The following is an 8,151-nucleotide window of genomic DNA, read 5'->3' on the forward strand; positions in this document are numbered from 1 at the left end:
TTAAATCAGGTATGCTGGGCAATAAATGTGTTCAGTTTTATTTTATGGCTTTACTTCATCTCCATTTCTGAGTGATATTTTTGCTGGGAATTCTAGATTGACATTTATCTTCTTTCAGCACTTTAGTTAATCACTACTTTGAGGCATTTTTTTTATACACACATTTTGAAACTACTCTGTGGCATTTAGTAAATGTACGATAAGAATATGAGTAGAAAAATGAGTGCTAACAATTTTAGTTCAAATCCAGCTTTGTTGTTTACTAACCATATAAACTTGGCAAGCTATCTAGCCTTCTGAAAGTAATGAAACCTACAAAAAGGTTATATATTAATTTATAAATTGGGAGATATTGTAGTATCCTGGTTAAGACCTCACGCTTTGAGGTCAAGAAGCTCAAACTAAAATTCTAGTTCTCCCATTTAGTAGTGGTCACCTGTGTGAGAGTCATGTGACTGCCGAGCTCCAGCTGGGAGATAAAGTAACAACTCTTTTGCCTTGTACAGTACATGAGGATTGAATAAGGTAACACATGTAGAGGGAACACAGTGCCTGGCACATAGTAACTGCTCCATAAGAATACTACCATCATAACTAATACATTGCCAAATGCCATATCAACATATAGGACTACCAGGTGTAATTTAGGAGGTGCTGTTTCCCTGGGTTTGGGTTTCAGGCCATGCCTCTGGGTTTCCAGCCACTCCCTGAGGTCTCAGGCCCCCTCCTCTNTCCAATTCCCACTCCCCCCTCCAGGGTCTGCGTTGAATATCCCGCGGGTCGGGACAGGACACTAGAGTGAAGATCTGTTCCAACATGAATCCGGGTTCTATCCTTTAGTAGCTGTGTGACCTTGGGAAAATTATATGACCTCTCTCTCTCATTTTCCTCATTTGTAAAATGAAGGTAATAATAATAATAATAATAAAATAATAATAATAATAATAATAATAATTACCTTGTAAGTTGTTGTTAGGATTAAGTTAGTTATTATGTGTAATGTGCTTAGAACAATGTCTGGCATGTGATAAGAACTATATATGAGTATCATTAAAAAAAAAAATCTGTTAAAATACAGAATTTTCAGGATGTCCAGGACAGAAGCTCAGGACTCTGCATTTTAAACAACCAGCCCAGGTGGTTTTGGTGAAAGCAGTCCATGGACCATATTTGCAGCTACACTGCTGTGTACTTTCTGCCTCAGTCAGCACTCAGGAAGGAAGTTGAGAGGAAGAGGGTGCCTGCAGGAGGGGGAATGGCAGAGCAATGGATCCACTTATAAGCTGGGAAGAGCGAAGATGGGGACATGGTGGGCCCGTCTTGTCCAGTCATATATGACTCATCAGGAAAGGATTTTAGAGGGCACTGGGGCTTCAGGAAATGCTCAGTGAGCATATCAAAGAGAGTGCACTCATGCTTCCCTTCCATCTCAGTGATGCCATGTCAGTGACCAGAGGAAGCAAAGGAAAAAAAAGCAAGCACAGGAATTTTCTCAGAATAGATGACTTGGGACCATACTCTCTAAACAGCTTGATAAACATATGGAAATGCAGAAACATGCTTCTCAGATGGTCGGAGTGGAGGAGAACAGAACTCGCCATAAATAAGTGAGAGTTGTACACATTGAAAAATTTGGTCTTGAAATTGGGAGAGAGAGAAAAAATGGCAACAATTTAATATCATCATCACTGACTTAGTTAAGACATAGAAAGTGTGGAAGGATGTTCACACACACACACACACACACACACACACACACACACACACACACTGGAAGAGCATGAATGGACAATTGGAGAAAAAACTAGCTCAGTTAAGACAGCAAAGCACGAAGTCTGTCTAATCCCTGGATTATTTGGTGACAGACAGTAACAGAATAAGTACTAATAGTGAAGTGTGATAAATCTCTATAGACCAATTGGGCCATGATAAAAGTTTATCAAGTTTTCTTCACTAAGTTCATAGTCTTGATCTGCTGGACTCAATTAAAGGGGAAAAATATCCTAATCCTGAGAAAGGCTAACCAGTTGCGGCTGAAAATGAAGAGAACAGTAAACCTGGATGTGGAAGGATAGAATAAATGAGTGAAAAAGACTTATAGACTCCTAAGATCAGCAAAACAAGATATATTTATAAGTATAAATTATTTGAATATGTGTAGTTGATTGAAACATTTTATAATGAGGATTATTACAATCATATTATACAAATTATTTTAGAGGAATATAAAGATTTTAATTAGTGTGATATAGAAACTAAGGTTTTGTCTTAGACTTAAATATTGGTGGTAGTTAAAAGAAGAGATATATATTTTAAGAATTTGTATAGAAGGTTTATTATCCACTAGTACTTTTGTGTATAGACTGAATATTTAAAAAGAAAGCTGTTTTCCCTATGTCAGCCTTACACATTAAACATTATTTTTGGTGGAGTTTGTGCCCTTGGTCAATCAGTACTGATATCTTTGTCAGAGTAACATGTCACTAAGGATCAGTCAGCTATGGCTAATCCAGAATTCCACACAAGGATCTATCCTGATTAGGGAGTCAACCAGAGCACTGGGAGGCCAGATAAAGGGGAAAATTTAGAATGACACCATGCTACTCCAGGAAAAAAAACAAAAAAGCAAAAAACCTTTTGGAGTGCTTCTTTAGAATATGTTAATATTTTAGGAATTCTAAATCATAGTAAAAATGCCAATTGTAGGAGGTATGTAGAACCTCTAAATCATGCCTTCGTTTAAAAAGTGATACATTATTCATTCGTTTATTTACCTCTTCATTCCATAAATATTTACTGAGGGTTTCTTATGTGCCTGGCACTGTTAGGAACTGAACTAGGCATATTGGTGAATAAAACAGACAAGTTTTTATACTCATAGTGCTTATAATCAAGTGGGGGATAGAATTAATAAACAGGTTAACAAAGGAACACACAGATAATTCCAAATCATGTCAAGTGCTTTGAAGGAAACAGATACATGCAATGATAGTTCCCTTATGGTTGTGGCGGGAGGAGGGAAAAGATCGAACAGGTCATCAGAGAGGACACCTCTAAGGAGAAGACTTTTAAGGTGAGCCTTGAAGGATGAAAAGGAAACCACATGTAAAGGGCATTGAAAGATGGCTAATATGGGTGCAGAAGAGTAGAAACTGAGGGGTAAATTGGCCATAAGATAGGGCCAGATTAGGCAGAACTTTGTGGGCTGTGATAAAGAACTTGGATTTTATCTGAAGTGCAATGAGGAGGATTTAATGTAGGGTGTAATGTGATATGAGAGGATTACTTTGTTGTGGAGAATGAATGGGTAGAGACTGGCAAGGAGTGAAGTGGAGAGACCCACTCTGCATGAGTGGTGATGGGAACTTGGATTAGGGTAGAGCCACCCAATGTCTGTCAACGTTTACTGCCTGCTCATCTCTGTTTCCAAGGTAGAGTCAATACAGGGAGAGTGAGTTAAGTTGTTGGCTACTGTATGTTGATAACCCTTTAAGGTAAGAAGATCACAAAATAACAAGCCAGCAATAAAAGGGAAGGGATGGAATAGTTGGGGAGTTTTTATTGGGCATGCGGATGATTTACCAATAAAGAATATGATTCCAAGGGGAAAGTTAGGAAGTGGGAGTTGGAGGTACGATTAAATGACAAGTTATTTGTATACAATATTAGGGTCTCTGAGAGTTCTTGCCACCTAACTAGCACCTGTTTTCCTTGCCTGGGTTCTGGACAATTTATAAGATAAAACAAAGAGTAAAGATGGAGTAAAAAATATTCATTTAATCACCAAAAAAAGTCAAGCTAGAATATACGGGCCTGCTAATTAAACCTCAGGATTAGAAGTCTTCCTCATCCCATATTTGGAGAAGAGCTGAGTGCATGCTCTCTGTAGGCAGCTCATTCCCACTAGAAAGACAGTGGAGTTGGTGGGAAGCAGCTATTCTCCCCAAATTTACCAGTCAGATAAATCACTGCACCTGCCCAGACACAGAAGCAGTGTGACTGAAAGGATGGAGAGGAGCCCAGGCTATAGTAATTGTGGTCCTTTCATAGGAAGGATGCATTAGCCAAGGGAAGAATTGTATCTGGGAACATACAGGATCCAGAGAGAGAAAGGTGCATTTCACAGAGATGCAGAGACCAGGTGGACCGCCCCCAACTCTAACTACAAACAATATTGTGAAGGAGTCAACGACTTTACACCCTGTTAAGAAAAGTGAAAGTTTAATCTTATCCGCTACTCTTCTGGGTAGGTTAGAGGTTTTGGATAATAAGGAAGTTACCTTCAGTAAACGTTGACCATTGACCTTTCTTCTCTCCTGCTGACTCCTTGTTCCCAGAGGTAGAGGAATTGGAACTGCTGAGGGCCCCAAAGACCTGTGCCACAGCTCTAGGTATTAGACTGTTCCCAGAATCTAATGAAAATTAATCTGGGAGATTTTTAGAAGCATTGCTGGCCTGGAGAAACTCAATTCAATTCAATGAGCTGCTTTATCGAACTGCCTTTCAGTCAGGCTACTTTCTATTCCTGCCTTTGAAGAGTGCATAAGTTAGAGGAGATGCAAATGAATAATCACAAGGACAGTTCCTTCTTGGGGGGATTCATTATCTGAATCTCTAAAGTTACAAGACTGTAGGAAAGCGAAATTGTCAGAATACAAAAATATTCACTAAAGACTGTTTTCCTATTCTTCATTCCTTTTAGTCTCTTGCCTTCTTCCTTCCAGTCAGCAACATTTTCTTCTTACAGGTCTTCTAACACAGAACTTCCCACCCACTGTGCCTGAAAAATGGATCACCTCAGCTTTCAGGCTGGCCAGGTGAGACCAGGGGCACCCAGAGCACTTGGCAGGGGTCTGAGACTGAGAGCAGCTTTTCTGGCAGGTGCTCTACATTGCCCCCTTGGGCGGCAAGTGTGATGGGTGAGGCCTGCAGTTGATGCTTCCCCAGAGCTTTGTCAAAAACCTGCTGAGCCACCTGAGCATCTACCTTAGCAGGACCTACAGAGCATGCCATTGCCCGCTGTGGACAAGGGGCTGTGGACCTGTTCGCAGAGTTGGTATGATGGGTGCCCAAGGTGGTGATGATGGGTAGGGTGTAGGAGGATGTGGGGAGTAGGTGGGGTTTCCTGGTGGGTACAGCTCCAGACGGTGGCCTGGAATTTCTGTGTTCACATATAATAGATCATTCTTTGCATTTGTGGCCAAGGTGTCCTTCTAGTGCATCCAAGCTACCCACAGGGTGAATGCTCTACACAAGTGAGCTACTTCTACTAATTAGAGCTTTGTCTGATTCAAATTACTTGTTTTGAAAAAGTTTGAGTGGACTTGGATCCATTTTCATAACACAAAAAAATTTCAATGTTACTTTTTTTTTTTGACTGCTGGCCAGTACAGGGATCAAACCCTGGACCCTGGTGTTATCAGCACTGTGCTCTAACCAACTATGCTAATGTGCCAGTCCCTTCAATGCTACATTTATCAATGAAAGAAAAGAAAAAAAAAATGATTAGATTCTTATTTCAACTGCTGTAATTTTTTTTTTTTGAGTGGCTATGAAATGGTTTTACATTATTTTTACTCCAACTTGTGGTAACTTGAATAGATCATCATTAAAAAATCTTTATTAGGGCTGGCTGTTTAGCTCAATTGATTACAGGATGGTGTTGTAACACCAAGGTGAAGGGTTTGGATCCCCATACTGGCCAGTTGCCAAAAATTTTTTTTTAAATTAGGAATTCAATGCATAATTTCAAGTGTAAAATATGATAGAAAAAGTTATGTTTCCAGAAACAAGTTCAAGTTTTAATTAAAAACTGTGAAAACTTATTTGGAAGCGTATTATAAATTCTATATTTAAATTTTTGCATTTTTTTGCTTAAATAATTTTGCTTAAATATAAAAAAAATTATTTCCCCATGTTCGCATAGATTACCCCCATCCCCTCTAGCTTATCCCAGTGTAGCATGCAAACATTATTACCATTTTCGATGTGTGTCATGATGCAAACGAGGTCAGAAAGAACTGTTCTAACATACATGCCTCAGGGCCTACTTGCTGATCCCTCTGCCAGAAATAATACCCTTCTATGAAATAATCACATGGGTCACATCCTCACTTTATGCGAGTTCCCCTAAACACATTTCAAGAGTCACTTCTTCGAAGAGGCTTTGTCCGAGCCTTCTATCTAATCCCCCATCACTCTCTGTCTCTTAAACCTACTTTGTTTTTCTTTATGTCACTTATGACTGTTCAACATTTTGTTGTTTATTTTCTGCCTCTCACAGTCGATTATAAATTCCATGAAGTCAGGGACTTTGTCTCTTTTTATTTACTGTTGTTTTCCTATAATCTAGAATAGTGCTTGGAACATAGTAAGCGCTCAGTACATATTTGTTCAATGAATAAATGAATTATCCGATGACTTAAACATTTATTTTATCTCAAACACATATCCCTGTTCAACAGTAGAGTCTACTCTGGGTATCATTCTCATCAGTGTCTTTGTGGTTGGTCTCCTATGATTGTCTGATAACACACACCATGCAATGTAAGTCAATAGCAAAGTGAAACCACATATCCTGCAAAATAAGGACTTCCTGAAGTTGATGAAAGTAATATTGGAGAACTGCTAAGCCATTGCAAATCTGGATCTAGCAGAGCTAAATCATGTAAGAAATTTTAAGAATGACATAGATACAATTGGCAGGCATGATAACAAGACGGAATTTCAAAAGTGAATAAGATGAAGGAATTTCAAGTGAATAACATGGATATGAAAGAATTAAAATCTAGTTACTTAGCAAAATCAATGAAAACTTTTTTTTTTTTTTGACCGGTAAGGGGATCGCAACCCTCGGCTTGGTGTCATCTGCACCATGCTCAGCCAGTGAGTGCACCGGCCATCCCCATATAGGGTCCGAACCCGCGGCCTCGGTGCTACCAGCGCTGCACTCTCCCGAGTGAGCCACGGGGCCAGCCCAAAATCAATGAAAACTTTGAATATTTTAAAACAATGGCCAATCTTATAATATTGCTTTGAAAGTCAAATTTGAAGTATCAGGTGGAGGGTGTTTTATCTTGCTGTCATATAAATTGTCAGATGATTAGGTAATTCCTGTTAGCACATAGTTCTAATTATCATCAAAATTTGGTTAAACAAAGGGCAAAGCAAACTTATTTTTATAACTGCTAGTTGGAGTCTCGACCAAACCTAACTTTTTTCTCCTACTGTTTACTATAAAATTTTGATTCTCATTTAAAATGGATTCACTTACAGTGGCCTTTTCCTGGTACCGTATGTTTTTTGTGAACTGAGGCCATGCAATGTGATAAGTACAATATTTATGAGTCCGTTCAAGTTGTAGAGGTACCACAGAGGAAGGAGGAGTGAAATGAAGTGTTCCTGGGGGACGAGGTGTTCAGGTTGGGGCTTCATTTACAAGCAAATTGAGGTGGTAAAGAGGAGTTGTCTCCCAAGGGAGCTAGTAAGACAGCCTGGGCTTTAGGGTTGCATATGTTTAGTTCAAATGTCTGTTCTGTCTCTTACTTACTGTGTGAACCAGGAAAAATTACTTAACTTCTCTGAGTTTTTGATTTCTCATTTGAAAATTTATATATATAAAAAAATAGCAATATTAGCGATCTAAGTTATGACGAGCCAGTAAAGACATCTCAGTTCTATTCTCTCCCTCAAGAGCTTGTGTCTAGATAACTTAAACATGACACTGCTTGTGTTGATCAACTTTGATTGGTTTTGAAGATTTGGAATTAGATGCCCCTTCTACTGGGGTGTTGTTTCAGTGAAAACCTGGACACACTGACTAGTTATTTCAGGAGGTCCATTCTTAATACTTTTTTTTTCTTCCTGCCTCCTCTGAAATCTTGGTAACCAGTGATTTTTTTATTTTTATTTTTATTTTTATTTTGTCAATATACAATGTAGTTAGTTATTGTGTCCCATCACCAAAACCTCCCTCCCTCCTCCCTCTCCCCCCTCCCACCCAGATGTGTCCCCTCCATTTTCTCATTGTAAGAGCTTCAAAAAAAAAAAAAAAGTTGAGGTTGTTAAATCTTCCTCTCCCCCCCACCCAGTTTTTTTTTTTTTTTTTTTTTTTTTTTTTTTTTTTTTTTTTTTTTTTTTTTTTTTTTTTTT

The sequence above is a fragment of the Galeopterus variegatus genome, unplaced genomic scaffold (genome assembly GCF_000696425.1).
Source record: "Galeopterus variegatus unplaced genomic scaffold, G_variegatus-3.0.2 Scaffold12054, whole genome shotgun sequence".
NCBI classification, from domain to species: Eukaryota; Metazoa; Chordata; class Mammalia; order Dermoptera; family Cynocephalidae; genus Galeopterus; species Galeopterus variegatus.